General features: G+C 50.4%; 1 protein-coding gene across 3 annotated transcripts in view; it reads right to left on the bottom strand.

Moving 5' to 3' along the window:
- Positions 1-9,666, bottom strand: part of VCAN (versican) — a 128,793-nt gene extending 119,127 nt beyond the window's left edge. Inside the window, exon 1 of one of the 3 annotated variants that reach the window (XM_081881162.1) lies at positions 9,207-9,666. The gene's annotated coding sequence lies outside the window, so the exon portion shown is untranslated. Of the gene's footprint in view, positions 1-7,999; positions 8,021-9,206 lie in introns of those variants that run through there. The other 2 variants (XM_081881164.1, XM_081881163.1) reach the window with 2 other exon arrangements.
- Between the last annotated feature and the right edge of the window lie 9,241 nt (positions 9,667-18,907).

Below are 18,907 nucleotides of genomic sequence, written 5' to 3' on the forward strand. Positions count from 1 at the left end.
CGGTAGTTTGTACCTGCTCTAAAGGGTAGGACCCAAACCAATGGATTACAATAACGGAGACTCCAACTAAACCGGAAGTGGTCCAACACACAGCCCATGGGCCACACATGGCCCGCAAAGCTGATTTTGGTAGCCCCAGGGAGAGTACTGGGACGGGAGCCCCGGATGTGCCAAGGTGGTGGCTACCTGTAGCGGCAGCAGTGCTCAACTCCACCATATTGTGTGTGGCTCTAGCCTTGCCAGGGCAGAGTCTCTGTCACCAGCCCAGGTGCTTCAGGGGAAGGGTGGGCAGCACATCCTGGGCAGGCACCCCCACAGCCCCTGACCAATGCCAGGCAGGTGGGGCTGGCACTGGGCTCACTGGGCCTCTCTTAGCAGCCACTACCTCTGCTGACACTTCTCCCGCTGGGATCAGCTCACCCTAGTCCAGGTATGAGAGTTGGAAGCATGGATTTAGAGGACCAGAACGAGCCACAGCCTGTCTGAGCCGTGACCCATGGTATCTTGGAAGTAAGCAAGGCAGAGAAGGGGCTCCATGTGCTGAAGCACCTTCTGGGGGGGGGTACAGTGGTACCTCAGGTTAAGAACATAATTTGTTCTGGAGGTCCGTTCTTAAGCTGAAACTGTTCTTAACCTGAGGTACCACTTTAGCTAATGGGGCCTCCCACTGCCGCCGTGCCGCTGCAGTGCGATTTCTGTTCTCATTCTGAAGCAAAGTTTTTAACCCGAGGTACTATTTCTGGGTTAGCGGAGTCTGTAACCTGAAGCATCTGTAACCTGAAGCATCTGTAACTCGAGGTACCACTCTATTAGCTTCTGGGTTTTATTTTGATTATATATTTTGTGGTTTTATATTTTGATTTTGTTCTGTGAACTGCCCTGAGACCTCTGGGTATTGAGCGGAGTATATATATTCAATAAATAATAATAATAATTCTACAGCATTATTATTTTGCTGTGAGGAAAGCCAGCCTAGCAGACTTTTGGCCCGCTTTGGATAGATGGGTGGGTAGAAAGGGGTTCCTTACTCAGACCCTCCAAGTGTCCCTATATTCTAGAGACAGTCCCAGATTTACAGAAGCCATCCTGGTTTCTGATTTGATCCTGGAATGTCCTGCTTTCCCTTAGGAAGTCCCTTTTTTCATTGGAGAAACATTGGAGGGTGTATTCTTAGGAGTAGAATGCCTTGCCCAAGGACAGTCATTTGGTCAAATCTCTCTCTCCTTTTAGCTAACGTGTAAAAAAAACAAAACCCCAAATTCATATTAAGGCAATGCCTTCCTTAGGCCAACTAGAATGTCGCAAAAAGAGTGTGGAAGCTTTTGAGTTCTCCATAACTCATCATACTATGGTAAACAAAGGAAGTGTGAGGGAGGGAGAGTTGGCTGGTGGTGAAACATCTGGCAGCATCTGGTCTGATGAAGAGTTCTGAAGAACTCAAAATGTTTGCACACAGTTTTATGGCATGTTGGTTGGCCTAATAAAAAATATTGCTCTACGGTGGAGTTTGGGTTTCTTTTACTTATAGGCCAGTACAGTTCCAGCGAGTTCCAGCTGAAAAAAGCCCTGGTTCTAGCACCTCTCAGGTGGGCACCATCGACATTCTAAGAGAACAAGGAAAGTGTTCATGGTGAGTCCAGACACATTTTTTCCTATAAAAATAGCACTGCTCCTGGGTATTGATATTTTAATGAATCTGTCCATCTCCACACCAGACATTTAAAACACTATTATGCTATTTTAACAGTTGTGGCTTCCCCCAAATAATCCTGGGAGCTGTAGTTTGTTAAGGGTGCAGAGCATTAGGAGAACCCTAATCTCCTCACAGAGCTACAGTTCCCAAAGTTGTTTAGAAATTGCTCCCTCTTTCCTAGGGAAATTCGGAGAAATTAGCTTGCTAGGGGGAATTTCAGCTCTCCCATCAACAAATGACAGCTCCCAGGATTCTTTGGGGACAGCCATGCCTGTTTAAAGTACTACGATCCTGCTTTAAATGTATAGTGCAGATGTAGCCTCGAAAGTGCCTGGAGCAGCCTTCTTCAACCTCTCCAGATGTTTTGGACTTCAGTTCCCATCAGCCTCACCAGCACAGCCAAAGGCCAGAAGCTGGGAACATTTGGAGGGCCCCAGGCTGACAAAGTCTGTCCTAGAATATCTGCTCTCCATTCTTCAAGTGGGTCAAGCCTTTTTAAAAAGCTGTTAACAAGAATCTTCAAAACTACACAATAAAACTATTCGGATTCACCCCCATCTATCGCCAAGTTGCTAAATATTCCTATAATCTGCAAAGATATAATGAAGTATGGATCTTTCAAATGCATTAGTAGGGATACCTGTTAGCCGCCACCGTATTAAGAATCCTTCTGCAATAAGGCTGGCATGCAAAAACATGAATGTGCTAGAGGAACATCAGATTTAAATATTAAAGTTTGAAATGATAAGATACTCTTCCCACCCACCCACCCCCCAAAAATTGTATCAGGGACACTCTTCCCATTTCATGTGACAAGGAAATAGGAAGGATGTTTCAGATGATACAGAAAAGAAATGACTACTGTATGCCCAGTGCACACAATCAGTTCTGAAAAGAGAAACCTATTTGAAATATTCCAGCCATTGCAGGGGGTTGGACTAGATGACCCTCATGGTCCCTTCCATTTCTACAATTCCATGATTCTATGATTTAAAGAGACAACAAATGCCCAGCTCCTAGGCACTTTGTTATTGCACAAGGTTTGTTTGCAAGCACTCAGGTCAGCTTCAAATGGCATTGTGTTCTCTGCTGCAACACATGATGCAAACATCTCTTTTCCACATTGTGTGGGATATCCCTGAATGATGGAATATCTCAAAAGGTCCGAGGATAAAGAGGTGTGTGAAAGCAATCCCACATGTTCATCCTGTTTCAGTACAGGGAGGACTGAATGATGATGAATACTGGCTTGCTCACGGAGGCCTGTGCTGAACTCTACGTTATGCCAAACTTCTCCGATTCATATCACCGTCTGTCCCCATACACTGAGGCAGTCATCATAACATTCATGTCGTTGCAGCAGCAGCAGTGGCAGACATCCATCTCCTTTCCTGCTAATCCTGCACCTGGAATGTCCCTCCATATAGAGAGCTCTTTCATTCTGATCATCAGCGGGAACATGGCCATTGATAGGCTGCCATGGGATGCGACAACATCGGAACTGGAGGGAGTCTACGAAAGAGGACTGCTCCCATCTCCACACAAAGGCACTGTCTGATCATTCCATCACTGCAGGACTCCTCATTTGCATATCTACCCAAGTGGTTACATCATTGCTGCCTATCCATCACTGAGGCTCAGTCCACCCTTGAGTTCCCAGCCTGGCATCTCTCTCAGCAAGGATTACTGAGAAGATTACCTGGGTCAGTGCCTCCATCTTGACCCCTGGTCCTATTTGCCTTTGCACTCTTGACTATTTCAAAGTGTTTATTGGCCTCCTGTGATGTTTGCCGACTAGGACTTAACGCATGATGATAAATAAGTACTAATGACTAAATCATATTTATGTACAAAGTCAGAGTCTGCATGGAGAACTGGGAGGGGGAGCAAAGTAGAAGGAGAATCTCTGTGCATTTAGAAACCCCCTGCCATGGCAGTGGAGGGTCATTCTAAGCCCATAATTTCCCATCCAAATTCTAGAAGGACAGGGTCACACATTTGTGCACTTTGTGCTCTGTGGGGAACATGCTGTCGGGTTTGATAGAACTGGTGCATTGCTTTGGAACATTGTGGTGTGGCTGAATATGGCTCCCTTTCAGTCCCCCCCCCCATTGGAAAAGGGAGTTCTTGTGCCCCTTCCCTTCCAAACAGGTAACGAGTTTCATCAAATTTGACATCATTCAGCTGTTGGGTGTCTAGGTCATTACAACATACTTTGGGTACCCTTGAAATTCCAAGGGGGAGGCATGAAGCCCATTGACAGAGGGGGAGGCAGAATCTATCAAGGAATCCTGAAGGCTCCAGACAAAGTCACAAGAAAATTAGGCTCCAGAGCTTGGTGCAAGGGGGATGGAAGCAACATCAGCTGTGGAGAGCAATTCCAGGGATACCAGTAGCAAGGATGAGTTGTTGGGAGTGTTGCAATGAGTCTCTGTGCAACTGCTTGCAGGGCCTGTGTGTCTACATGTGGACAATTGGGGAATGTCAGCTGAGAGGATGTCGTTTTCCTAGGGTGACAACATGCCTTTGAGAGCTGGCAGTATGCGGATGATATGTAAAGGTACAATTGGTCAGGTCAGAGCAGTGGTACATAAAAGGCAATTTATGATTCATATCTACCCTATATATAACCATTAGATGACCTAATGGTGATTGTTTTTTAAAGGCAAGCTGGCCTCTTAAGGAAGATGACACAAAATATATTGGTTGTGCTGCCCTGATATATTCTATAGTATCCTCATTCCTCATGTGCCCCAGGTAGCTCAATGTACACAGCAATAACAAGTGAATTACTGGGGTGGGGTGTTACCATATCCCTGTGCTGTGCAATACATTGATCCTAACCACTTGCTGTAGAACAGGCTCAAAAGACTAGCGATGTTGGTTTTCAACGCCAAAGAGAGAGAGAAAAAGTGTTAACTGTGCTGTGATACTTGAAATTGTGCTGGGATATATTTAAACATTTTTCACATGGCCCTGCTATTCTGAAGGCAACAACCTACTTCACCAGCCATTCCCAATCCCCACTACAATCCAGTTTTAAAAGAGGACTAAGACAAATCAACGACAAAAATGTCAATCTCTGACTGTAAGTCAGGGTGACTAGATGGAGCCTCCAGATTCAGGGCACTATACCTCTGAGTTCCAGATGGTGGGGGATTAAAACAACGGAAGAGGGCTGTTGCTTTTATGGCCTGCTTTCCCAAAGCATTTGGGCGGTCCCTGTGGGAAACAGGATGCTGAAGGAGACAGACCTTTTGCTTGGTCTGATTCAGCGGGCCTCTCCTCCTGCTCCCACCTAAGACATTCTTTGTCTGCTTCATGCATGTGAAGCAAGCAGTTTCATTGGCTGTCTTCTGAAGCTGATGTCATAGCAAACCAGGAAAGTCTCCCACTGCACTCTTGGGTTGGGGGTGGGGGTGGGGGAACAAACCAGCTAATCCTGGCAATTGCTCGCAATGGCACCTCGCCCCACGGTGGCCTCTTTCCACTTGCCCGTGTCCTCCCCTGCCACCCCCATTCAGCCTGGCCATGTCGCTAATAAAGCAACCCGCCTTCCGCAGCCGCTGTTGCAGACGACCTTAATATTCCGTGAGCGTCTCCGAACGCCAACTCCCGGGTCACCTCTCTGACTTTCAGCCCTTCTCTCCCTCTCCCTCTCTCCCTGTCTCTCTCCTGGGTCTTGTGGTCGTTAGACAAAAGGCGCCGGGCAAACTGCTCTGCAGCAGCTCCTAACTTCATACGAGACAGCCAAGGACAAAGGAGGAGCAAGACTGCTTCCCAGCTGAACCTCCTCAGTCCACGTGGCTCCGGGGGAACCAGACCCCCCAGGCTCCCGCTCCCAGGCAAGGCGGGAATAGGCAGGAGGCGACGCCCAGGGCGCACCCCCCACCCCCAGGTCCTGCTCTGCTATGGGGAGTGGAAAAGGGGCGCATTACGGATCCCGGATTTATTTTATTTTTAACAACAGCTGGCTGGGACTGCTCAGCCTTTTTGCCAGATTCCTGGCTCCATCTCCATTGGGAATCAAATCCGAAATGTGACACTATCCCTTCTGCCCCCGTTCTCAGAGGCGGGACCCATCTTCATCGGAAACTGCATTTGTGCAGAGTCTAGGAGGAGTCTGTGGGATCTCTTCGCCCTTTCGCGCCCGCCCGCTCCGGAAGAAAAGCGGAACAAGCCAAGGAAACGTAGGTTTCGCTGCCTGTCTTGGAGCGCGTCTTATTACGCATCACTCCCTAAAAGCCTCGGGTCCAGAAGATCCCAACAGGGGCTTCTTATCACGTGTTGGTTTCGTTTCCATTTTTGAAAGAAAGAGAAAGGACTCGGACCATTAAGTGGGAAGGAAGCAAAAATTCGACTCAAGGGAGTCCGCGTGGAATAGGAAAGTTGGTCAGAGGCAAGATGAACGGAAAGGTTGGGGGCAGCTGGGGTTCCTGTTTCCAACGGTATGCTCCTCGCGGACATAAGACTAAGCAACTCCGGGTCTTGTACCCTGACAATGCTCTGTGGCAGGGACTCGGAGCCGGTGGGTGGCCCGTCATCATTCCTGCCCAATGGTCATGTTGGTGGGAGTTGGGAGTCCCGAAACATCTGGAGAGATACAGATACCGCAGCCTGGCTGCATGAAAATAAATAAAGTCTGCCGGAAAGACTTGCCTCCTTACTTGAAAGCCCGATCCCTACTTCCAGATGTGTGCAGCAGGAAAGAACGCCCCCCCACCCCACAGCACCCCCTCCAAACACACACACACACCCTGACTATGCTCAAGGAGTCAGTTCCCACGTGCATGCGGCTTTTTAAATCCAGCGTGTGAACTGGCTCCGCTGAAAATAAGAGTTATCTTCAAAATGCTAGGACGTGCCCGGATGTGTGAATATTCTCTTTGTGATGTGCAAAGGCTCATTCATTCACACATGCAAAGGCATTGCTAAACGCTTGATGCAGTCATCAAACTAGTCCGGAGTCCACGCCTCTGTATTATTACTTTTCACATGCTCCAGACTTTCGCTCCGGCATTAAATAAATAGATAAAATCTGAGATCCCTGGCTCAAATTAAGCCGGTTCAAACGGAGCTTGAATGAACTGATAAGTTATCTTTTCGTTACAATAGCAAAATTTATTCCCCACAACGTTTGTGGTACGTACGGAACGTTTATTCCCTACGGAAATAACATTCCGTTCCAAGTACAAGAAAAGTTGAACATGGAAAGGAACCGTAAAAAAAACTTGCTAAATGATCGGGAAGACGGCTAGAAGGCATTAATTGGTGATCTCTTATGGCATTAAGAATCCCCAAGGTAGCGCAATGCGTGCAAGTATCGTGTTCTCCCTAGCGAGAGAAGCAGCTTGCGCAAGAATACAGCCAGCTTGTGTGAATGAACTTTCCCTTCCCCGCCTCCAGCTTTCCTTCGCAGTTTCCCCAGCAGGGGGAGCCGAGGGTCCATCAAAAAAGCGTCCGATTCCTAGATTTCCGACTTCGGGGTGGATGAGGTGAGCGCTCCGCGCTTTCAAACCTGCCCTTTCTACGTCCTGGGATTTTTAAAGCGTGGTCCATCGGAACCCGAAAGGGACTGGACCAGGAAGCTGCAAGCGGCGGAGCCCTCTTTGCAAAGCGGCCCATTCATTTGCTCAAGCGGGACTTCCTGTAAAATGGGGAAGAAGAGATCGCGTCCCGGACCCTGGAAGGAGGAGGATGCGCGGGGGCGTCTTTGGATGGGCTCCCCCCCTCCAGCCAACTTTTTAAAAAATCTGCCCAAAAAAATCCCTTCCCCCCCCCCACCCGGACTGGGAGGGGTGGGGAGTCTGTCTAAAAGAAAGCAGCTGGGCTGGGGAAAGAAGCAGTTCCTTGCCGAACCAATGGCGATGACATAGACTTTTCCTGCCGCGGAGAAAATCCTGACCCGCCGCCGCCCCACCCCCGGTGACATTTTGGAGCCCGCCAGAGGGGCTGGCGGTGCCTTGGGAAGTTGCACATCGCTCCTTTTGCACAGGAGAAACCTCGGAGGAGCTTCTCCCCCGGACGCAAACTCCCTTGTGCAGAGACACAGGCGCGCACCAAAAGCAAACCCGAGCGGGGAAAGATCCTCTCCACCCCGCCCGCCTCCTCCTCCTCCTCCTCCTCCAGCACGCCTGAAACATAAGCAACCGGCCCGAAGCAGACAAAACAACGCTCCATCCTCCGACACAACGTTTCAGTGCACGAAAACAAAACTCTTACTCTTTCCATCCCCTTCCCCCCCCCCCGCACCACCACCACACCCACCCTCAGTTTTTTCCATGTTGCACATTCGCTCTTTCTGACCTGCCAAGTCTGAACTCAGTTCTGGATGGAGTTGCCTCCCCCTCGGGATGATGCGTTTTGCAATCTGGAGCAGTGGGTCAAGATTAAAGTTTGGGGGTTGGCTCTTTCCCCCCCCCCCTTAATCTCCCCCTCCCTCCCGCTTCCACAAAGCGTTCTAGCCTCTTGAACTCCTTTCCAGCAACTCCTTTCGGAAATCAGGGTAGGAAACTGATTAGAGATAGACAGACACGTTTCTTTCTGAACCAAATGCCGATGCAAAGGGAATTCCGGTCACTTCCCCAACGCTTTCCTGCTTCATCGGAGGGGCTTCCCCCGCCAGTTCAACGTCCCTATTTCTCTCCCCGCACACTTTAAAACACACAAAAAAGGTGTCGATGGGTGAGCAGGAGAAGGACGGTGGAAAAGAAACGTGGAAATGTTCCCCAAGACCAGTTGAAGCCGGCTGGGGGTGCCATGGGGAGGGGACGAGAGGGAGACCCCCTTTCCTCCTCCTGGTCGCCTACCAGTGGGGCTGGAGGGTTTCTGTTCTCTGTTATCCCCTTTTCCCAGGAGATCTCCCGAGACCCCCACCCCAACCGGAGGAGGAGGAGGAGGAGGAGGAAGGCTGCTTCCCAGGAATCCCCCAAGCCACCTCAGCTTGGCTGGGAAGCGGTCTCTCATCCTCGCCACCACCGTCCTCGCGGGCTGTTCAAGCCCATTCAGCCGAACCTGATCAGTGCAATAATCATCGTAATAATAATGAAACCCACCCGGCTTTCTACCACCTCCTTCCTCCAGCGCCGCTTTGTGCATTCAAACCCCTACAAAGACTTCTCTCTCTTTCTTTCTCTCTCTCTCTCTCCCCCTGCCATTAACCGTTTGAGAGCCGCCAAACTCCCAACTCTACCTTGCCTGCCATTCAATTACTCCGGCCACACACACTTCCTCCATTCTTTTCACTTTTCTTTGTTCTCTCTCTCTTTCCCACCCCCCCTCCCCAGAACTTGTGGTTCCCACCAAAAAGGAACCCTTTTGCTTTGCGCCCCAGATCCGTAGATTTTCTTTTTCTTTAAGTAACAATCCACTCCTTCCGCCTCGCCCCCTTTTCTCTTTCCCCAAACTCTTTGTTTCACAGGTAAACTGGAGTGGCCACAGCAGCGGAATCCTAGATGGTGGGAACCTTCCCCACCCGACAAATGCAGAAAATTAGAGGGGAGGGTATAGTTACCTTTTAAAGAAGTTTATTGCAGAGACTGAAAAAAAAAATCAAGGGAAAAAAAGAACGATTGGAAAGGAGCACCCAAAAATAAAAATAAAAACCACAGCGTGCTTGTTAATCCAGAAGTGCCCTCATGCAAGCCCTGGGCTTCTTAGTCGCTGGTCCAGGCTCGGGAGTTTTTCTCCTCGTGACCCCCCCGGTGGTGAACACCTGATCCCCGGCTGTGGAAGTCCGGCTTGGGGAGCTGCAGGCACCCAGATGCACCCAGCCCGCTTTCCCTGCAAGTTCAAATGCGGGCTCCGCCACCCATCATTATTATATCATGGTACCGTCAGCGCTCCAGAGGAGGGGCCCTGCCCTGCCTCTCCGAGAGGAGGGCTCTTCCCTCCAGCGCAAGGCGAGGTTCGCCAAGGCAGACGAGCCCCGAGCCAAAGGGGGGCAGGAGGAGCGGCGGCGGCGGCGGCGGCGGCTTCCCTGCGCCCGCCTCGCCTCCGCCCCCTCCCACAGCCTCCTGCCGGACTCAGCAAGTCCCAAGAGGCTCGGCAGAGCGCGGCCTCCTTCAGCCCCTCGCCGGGGATGCCGGAGAGGCGGCCGGGCAGCTGGAGCAGGGGACCTTCCCGCCTTCCGTCGCCCAAGCTGGGAGAGCAACTGGTTTCAGTGGGACAAGGATGGAGACCCCCCTCTCTTTTTCTCTAATATGTACCATACGGCGTTCTGATTAATTAGTTTTTGTTTTATTGCATTTATAGCCCATCTTTTCTCCAAGGAGCTCAAGGGGATGTGCATGGTTCTCTGCCTCAATTAAACCTCACAACAGTCCCGGGGCAGGCCCAGGGTCACCCCCTGAGCTTCATGGCCAAGAGGGGATTTGAACCTTGGTCTCTCCCAGGCCCTAGTCCAACCCTCTTAACTACTGCACCGCACTGGCTCTCTAACCCCTGTGATGGGTTGTGGGATTTGGGGGTGTCGTGTGAACACCCCCCCCCATGGGAGGATGGGTTACAAGGTGTATAGGGATGCTCTTCTTGAAAAACCATCGCCCCTGTTAGACTCCCAACCAACCACTGTCCTGGTGGTCCATCTAGCTCAGGATGGTCCGCACTGACTGGCAGAAGCTTTCCAGAAAGGGGACATTATCCTTTCCAGGAATTCTAATTAAACTGCTGTTTCCTGGGTTGCCAAATATATCTGCAAGCTGAAGGAAAGCCTGTGATAAGGACAAAGTGCATTCTTCAGACATATCACAAACATATCCACAGCACTTTACAATCCTCATGCATCTGCGATGTGACTTAATGCAATCTGTCCATCTTATAAAGACAGTAACTTGCCTCCGGTCACTCTGAGTTTGGATTGGCAGGGCTTTAAACTGAGGTTTCCCAGGCTTTGTTCTAAAAGTAGGGTTGCCATATTTCAAAAAGTAAAAAGCAGGACACCCCAAAAGTTGTTTTGGGTTTTTTAAGGGAAACTTGGAAGTTTTTGAGCTTTCAACAAATAAGCGTGATTTTTTGGCTTACTCGCCGAAGATCTAGGACAAACCACCACCTTCCAGAAATTCCCCCCAGATGCCACTTCTGCCTTTGAAATCCCAGCAATGTTTGGGAAAATCCGGACATATGGCAGCCCTCTCTAAAAGCCACCATCGTGGTGGCAGGCATGTGTGTTGTACTGACACTAGCTTTCCTAGCAAAGGGATACATGAAGTGTAAAGGGGAGATGAGCATCTTTGTGTTGGCTAGAGCTCATGGGAGTTGTAGTCTGAAACAACTATAGAGGGCATCAAGTTTGCAAAGGCTGTTTTAGGGGATTCTGTACCTGAACCATGCTTTAGCTTGTACTGGTCACACACACACAAAATTAAGGTCTGTTCAATTATTCAATCAATCTTTATTACGGTCCAGAGACCCAACAAATCATTACAAATCAATACACAATTCATACAGCCTACCTCCAGGTTAATCAAGCATTTTGCTTAAAATATAGGGCTGTTGAATTATTATAAATTGTACATGCGGAGAGGGAGCAAGACTGCCCCCCTTCCAGCCCCATCTCAAGATTTCCAGGCGTGGGAAACCTGTGCCCCTCCAGATGTTTTTGAACTACAAAAGGCATCTTCCTCATCACTGGCCATAATGAGTGGAGCTGAGAAGACCTGGAGTCCAAAAGCATCTAGAGGTTCCCCACCCTGACTTAAGATGCTTGTTTCCCCCCAACATCCACACATTCACCATTTGCTTCTGAAATATACTCAGAGTCGCAAAGTGATTTCATGCTCTTTATTCAGCTCATAGTGGTGAGGAGGAATGAATGAATGTCCCCTCAAAGTATCTGCTTTATATACATTATTTACACAATGGGCTGCACATGATTGGCTAATTCCAGGATTCTACTGTAGGCCAATCAGGTTGTGGATTCACTTCTATCTGGAGCATGATTGGGTGGTTCCTGCTAACCAATCATACTGCTGCATTGTTCTAGGACCAATCAGACTGCTGCATTCTGAATCCTATTGTTCTAGGACCAATCAGACTGCTGCCTTTTGGAGCCTATTGTTCTAGGACCAATCAGACTGCTGCAGTTTGGATCCTATTCAACTCAGTACATAACACCCCTCCCCTCTAAGTTCCAGTCCTGCCCGGAAGGTCACATTCATAGTCCTCAAGGTACGCCGGTGGCCTACGTGTGCGTTGCGGCCTGGGGTGTTCCCTGGTCCGGGGTTCAGGTTCTGGCTCGTGTTCCAAGGATGGGGCTGTTTGGTCTGGCGCAACCGGCTCGCTCAGTCGTGGTTCTGGTTCCGGTGTCCTTTCGGCCTCGCGGGTCCTCTCTGTATTTACTGATTCTGCCTCTCCTGCTTGCCCCTGCTGCTCTATGGGCCTCACTGCCCCACTGTTCCCTTGGGACTCCTCTGACCTGTCCTCCTCCTCCTGGTTTTCTCCCGGGAATCGTCGCCGTATCTGGTCGCAGTGGCGGCGCCAGCATTGCCCCCCATCTGTTAGCACCTCGTACGACACGGGGCCCGTGACCCTGGTGACTGTGGCAGGTACCCATGCAGGGCCTGCCCCAAAATTCTTTGCGTACACTGGGTCCTGGGCCTCGAAGGTCCGGGGGTTCCTGCCTTCCCCCACCACTACCTCATCCTGAGCTCTATCGGGGTGAAGGCGGTCCAATCTGATTGCAAGGCGCCGACCCATTAGTAGTTCAGCGGGGCTCCGGCCAGTCGTTGAGCTGGGGGTGCTGTGCTGTGCTAGAAGGAATGTGGCAAGGCGGTACTCCCAATCCCCTTGCGTCATGCGGCGAAGGGTGTCCTTGGTGGTCCGCACCATGCGTTCTGCTTGGCCATTGGTGGCAGGGTGGAATGGCGCCGAACGGATGTGGCGGATGGCGTTCTGCACTGTGAAGGTTTGAAATTCTCCTGATGTAAATGCAGTCCCGTTGTCTGAGACGAGAGTGTCAGGGAGCCCGTGGGTTGCAAACAGCCTGCGTAGTACCCGGATGGCTGCGGACGTAGAAGTGGACGGTACCAGTGCGACTTCCAGCCATTTGGTGTAGGAGTCCACCACTATGAAGAATGTTTTCCCCTGAAAGGGGCCAGCGAAGTCCACATGCAGGCGTGACCATGGTGCTCGGGCGGACTCCCAGGACTGGACTGGGGCCCTTGGGGGATCTGGGCGGGATTCCTGGCAGGCCTGGCAGTGTTTGACCCAGGCCTCTATCTCTCCGTCGATCCCCGGCCACCACACATAACTCCTGGCAAGGGCCTTCATTCTTACTACCCCTGGGTGTGTCTCGTGTAGGGCTGTGAGGACCCTTTTGCGGAGGGGCTGGGGAACAACGACCCTGCTTCCCCATAACAGGCACCCCTTGTGGGCTGACAGTTCATGTTTGCGGGTTGTGTAGCCGGCGAATTCTGGCCCGGGGCTGCGGCTGGGCCATCCCCTCCACACCCAGTCCAGGACCCGGGAGATGACCCTATCTTTCTTGGAATGGTGTGCAACTTCTTGTGCCTGCATGGGGCGGTCAGGAAGCAGCTCCAGGCTCATAACCTCTTGTGCAGGTGCTGGGTCGGGGCCTGTTTCCGGTAGTGGTAGCCTGCTGAGGGCGTCTGCATGGCCCATCGCCTTTCCAGGGCGGTGAATCAGTGCATACTGGTAGCTGGCAAGGAAAATTGACCACCTGAGGACGCGAGGAGACAGCACTTGGGGGGTCTGCTTTTCGGGGGCAAACAAGCCAAGCAACGGCTTGTGGTCAGTCACCACGGTGAAGGGCCGCCCGTACAAGAAATCATGGAATTTTTTTACTCCCTTCACGATTGCCAGACCCTCCTTGTCGATTTGCGAGTAGTTCCGCTCGGTTTCGTTGAGTGTCTGGGAAAAGTATGCTACCGGTACCTCTCTTCCATCCGGGAGTTGGTGTCCCAGGACAGCGCCGATGCCATAGGGCGAGGCGTCGCATGCTAGCACCACCGGCAGCCTCTCGTCGAAGTGTGCCAAGACCGAGTTTGAGACAAGCAAGTCCTTGACTGCCTGGAATGCGGCCTCCTGGCGCTGGCCCCACACCCAAGGGGCCCGCTTGTCCAGGAGTCTGTGTAGGGGCTCCGCTACCGCCGCCTTGTGGGGAAGGAAGGAATGGTAAAAGTTCAATAATCCCAAGAAGGCCTGAAGTTCAGTCTTGTTCTTGGGCGCTGGGGCATCACAAATGGCCCGTACCTTGTCCCCAGTCGGGTGAACCCCTTCTGCATCCACCATAAATCCCAGAAAGTCCACTTGAGGCACTCCTAGTAGACATTTTTTCCGCTTCACCTTGAGACCCGCCATCTGGAAACGGTGCAGAACAGTGCGGAGGCGGTCCTCAAACTCCTCTGGTGTGGGCCCGGCAATCAACACATCATCAAAGAAGGGGGTGACACCAGGAATCCCTTTAAGGAGAGAGTCCATTAGATTCTGGAATATGCCTGGTGCCACGCTGACCCCGAATTGCAGCCGCTTTACCCTGAACGCTCCTCTGTGCGTCACAATCGTCTGTGCCTCTGCTGTGGCCTCATCTACTGGCAGCTGTTGATATGCTTGGGCCAAGTCCAGCTTGCCAAAAATTTTCGACCCAGCCAGGGTGGCAAGGACATGGCTGACCACTGGCACTGGGTATGCATGGGCCATGAGGGCCTTGTTTATGGTACATTTGTAGTCTGCGCAGATGCGGACCGAACCATTAGGCTTGACGGGTGTGACGATTGGGGTTTCCCAGGGGGCATTAGGCACCGGCTCCAGCACTCCTTGCTCCACGAGTCGGTCCAATTCCTCGTCTATACGGGGTTTCAGGGCGAATGGGACCCGGCGGGCCTTGAGCCTGACTGGTCGTACTGCGGGGTCAAGCTGTAGAGCAATGGGGGGGCCCGTATACTGTCCCAATTTCCCATCGAAAACCCCCGGAAACTCCTTGCATATGGCGTCCACGTCCACTTGTAAGCACATGTGGTTCACCCCGGTGATGGCTAGTCCCAGTGGTCCAAACCATGCCAACCCCAGTAAGCTAATGTAGGGGCCCTTGACCACAAGCAAGTCCAGTTGCCGCGTCCGCCCTCGGTATTGCACCCTGAAGGTCCCCACCCCCATTGTGGGGACCTTACGTTTCTGGAAGTCCCGGAGGGTGAATGGGGCCGGCCTGAGTTTGGGACCCCCAGTAGGACACAGTTTCCTTAAGGTCCTTGCCGAGATTATGGATAGAGTTGAACCCGTGTCAAGCTCCATGCGGCATGGGGCCCCCTCTATCTGTACCTCTACATAAATTTTCTCTACGTTGGGGTGTGGCAACTGGTATACCTGGAAGTCTGTGAGCTCCGTCGAGTTGCCTTGGTGCGTTGGGCCCCGGGACCTGGGGCTCTTGGATTGGTCATCTGATGCCTGGCTTCGGGTGGGCCGAGCCCGACACACCCGGGCGATGTGTCCCAATTTTCTGCACTGCCTGCACTCTGCGTTGCGGAAACGGCAGGTCCTCCTCTCGTGACTTTCTCCACAGCTTGCGCAGTTCCCTCCTTCTCGTCGAGGCAGCTGTGGTATGTGGGCTGTTTGAGTGCGCTGCTGTACTCGGTGCACCTCCTCCCTGTCGGATCCCGAGTCGTTGGTGAGGTCTTCGTGGTGGACCCTCGGTTGGGACGGCTGGCTCAGCCGTGCCTCTTGCGTCGACCTCTCAGCAGCTTCCGTTGCCAGGGCCTCCTCCAGAGCGACCTGGAACGTTAGGTTCTTCTTAGCGTAGAGGCGTCGTTGCAGCTTCTCATCCTTCAGGCCACCGACGAGGCGGTCACGAAGCATGTTCTCCAGCTCTGAGAAGTTGCAGAACCGGGCAGCTTGGCGGAGAGAGGTCACAAACCCAGTTATGGTTTCCCCAGGGGCTTGCCGCTTTGCGTAGAAGGCATTTCGACGAGCCACCACTGAGGGCTGTGGCGAAAAGTGCCCCTTCAGCTGTTCCATTATTGTTTTGTATGGAACAGTAGCGACGTCTTCAGGCGCAAGGAGAGCCCGGGCGATTTCAAATGTCTCCTCTCCGCAGACGCTGAAGAATATTGCCCTCTTCTTGGCGTCTTCTTCATCGGTGACCCCTTTGGCTTCTAGGAGGAAGGTGAAACGGGAGGCGTATGCTTCCCAGTCTCCAGATGCTGGGTTGAATGGCGAGAAGCTGCTGTCAGTTGCCATTCTGAGTTCCTTGTGTCCCGGAGCTGAAGCCTGGATACACGGTGCGAGGCAGCGGTGCGGCAGGTGGCGGTGCTGCGGTGCTGTGTGTGGCAGTCAGCTCAGCGGGATCCCACCTTCGTCGCCAGTGAAATATACTCAGAGTCGCAAAGTGATTTCATGCTCTTTATTCAGCTCATAGTGGTGAGGAGGAATGAATGAATGTCCCCTCAAAGTATCTGCTTTATATACATTATTTACACAATGGGCTGCACATGATTGGCTAATTCCAGGATTCTACTGTAGGCCAATCAGGTTGTGGATTCACTTCTATCTGGAGCATGATTGGGTGGTTCCTGCTAACCAATCATACTGCTGCATTGTTCTAGGACCAATCAGACTGCTGCATTCTGAATCCTATTGTTCTAGGACCAATCAGACTGCTGCCTTTTGGAGCCTATTGTTCTAGGACCAATCAGACTGCTGCAGTTTGGATCCTATTCAACTCAGTACATAACAGCTTCCTAGAAATATTTGTTTGTGGAACAAGACTGAAAACTGGTTCACCCGATACAAAAGAGCTCCACACAATGTGCCTCAACTGTTCCAGGGGATACGTTCAAACAAAGAACCACGGCATGTGTGAACCAAGGCCTCCACAGATGCAGGTACAACTTTACTAGAAGAAGATAAATGTGTGAATACCAATAGTAATAGTGGTGGTAGCAGCAGTAATAAGTAGATACAATACACTTAAAAGAGTTAAGTGTACTGTATTATTGTAATGTGGGAATCTCTTAGCATTGAATAGGCAAGAAATATGAATAGGCAAGAAATGTTCTCTTCTGAAGGACGCAAATTTATAATCCTAAAAAACAAGCAACTGGCCAATGAAAAACCATCTCCCAGACCTCCTTTATAATCTTCTCATGCCAGTAAAAGAGTAACATCCTAAACCCTTTCTCGCTTGAAGGGAGTTTTAAAGAAAAATACATTTGTAATTGTTAACTTCATCCCTTTCTCTGCCAGAACTGTGGACAGTCCAACATTAACAGCTTTTCTAGCCAGGGGTGTTTCCCTCTGAGGTTTAGCAATCTCCAGCCCTTAACACTGGGGGGGCTTTTACAGTGCGATGTGGTCAGCTTCCCTACAGAGCTGATGCCTTCTGTTGAAGGTGGCAGTGGGTGCTCCTTTTCTCAGTGTGCCACCCCCTTTCCCATGGATATTCATGCTTCCCCCACCCCACCTTGCCCCACTGATTCATTTGGCCTTGTGGCTGGATTGTTTGTTTCCCCTTAATTGCACTTGGAGAGGTTCACACTTTTTATTTCTTGGCCTGGAGAACGTTGTTTACAGCAAAGGTCAAAGACTTCTGTTTTACATCATTTGATTCTGCACTTTCAGGTTTCTTGGATGTGCCTTAAGGTCTGGGTTTTTACCTTAGGGGGAGTAGCATGATTGTTACTTCCCTGCAGTTGCTACCTATGTCATCCCAGTAAAATTAAAACCGCGAAGTCATGTGGGAGGGGCTGGCAAAGTTGTTCTATCCCATGTCAATCTGGCCCCTTCCAGGGGGTGGGGCGAGACTGCTGTAGCAAGTCACCATGTCATTATCCCCTCCCACATAATCTCTCTTTTAATAGGACCAGGGTGGAGTGGGAAGCAGCTATGGGGGAGCAGGAGATACGTTGCTCATGCAACGTAAGAACTGGCCCTAGAATGACTGTCTGGCTCTATTATAGGGATTCCCACTGAGGCCACATAGTAAAGGATTGGTTAGTGCTTCCATGTGTAGGCCTGCACTTAATTATTCTAAAAAGAGAGAGTTAAGACTGATATTGTTTTCTATCGCTGCTGCTAGATTTTCTGCTTGCCGTTAAATGTACTCCCGATCCCTTTTTCTGCTTAATTCCTGTACTTCATGATAAGACAAATTTTACACTTTATGATTTCCAGAGGAGCAGCCGTGTTAAGCCTTCCACATCAAAACCAAGAAAGTCGGAGCCTTGTGGCACCTTAGAGATTAACCAATTTATTATGGGAAAAGCTGTCATGGAGTACTGTACAGTCTACTTTATCAGATGCACAAAGTCGTGGGTATATATATATATATATATATATATATATATATATACACACACACACACACCAGGGAAGTCCAACTCCCAATAGACTGTGATCTACTCACAGTATTTTAAAAAACTGGCAGTGATCTACCCATTGTCACTGGATATAACAAAATTGTTGAGCTTTTTTTGGGGGGGGTAATCACTGAGGGGCCAGAGATCTACCAGGATCTACCAGGAGCACCCTGTGATCTACCAGCAGATCATAAGCTACCTGTTGGACATGCCTGAATTATATACCATGGTTGGGGGGAGGATCGTAAAAAGTCAGGTCAGAGGGAAATGACATGCAGAAAAGTGCAGTGATAATGACATACTTAAGAATGGTAATTCATAAAACAGCTTTTGATGGCACAGATATCCTGGCATTGGTCAGCTAATTAACACATATAATGTGTTAAAATGCCTTTGTTTTGGTTAGATTCTTTGTTCTTGAAGGTCATTTACAGAGTGTCCTGGAAAGCAGAAATGCCCCCCAACCCCGCTTTTGAATACTACTATTCCTGATGTCAGATTTGTGCCCATTTATCCTTTTGCACAGTGTCTTTTGCATGGCGTTTGTCCTATGCAGAATGCAGAAAAGGAGATACTGGCATATGGAAGAAGAGTAGGAGAAGAAGCATGTGATACTGTCAATGACATTATTAGGTTCTGTAATAGTGTTGTCAGAATGTACATAACCGATGACTTAAAACATGGCTAGATCATTCTTTTTCACAATTTGGATTGAAGCTGGTCTTGGGGAGAAATGCATCAAATTGCAAATGGGCTGTGGCTAATGTCTTGTGTATACCACTTCCTAAAGCAGTCGTGGGAGTACACTGGATGCAGAGAAAGCAAGAGTGTCTGCACAGTCAGATATGTGGAAAGAGTTGGCATCTGCAATGGTTACAGAGGCTACAGTATTACATTGTTGTCACTA

The sequence above is a fragment of the Podarcis erhardii genome, assembly GCF_964252035.2.
Source record: "Podarcis erhardii genome assembly, chromosome: 11".
Taxonomy (NCBI): Eukaryota; Metazoa; Chordata; class Lepidosauria; order Squamata; family Lacertidae; genus Podarcis; species Podarcis erhardii.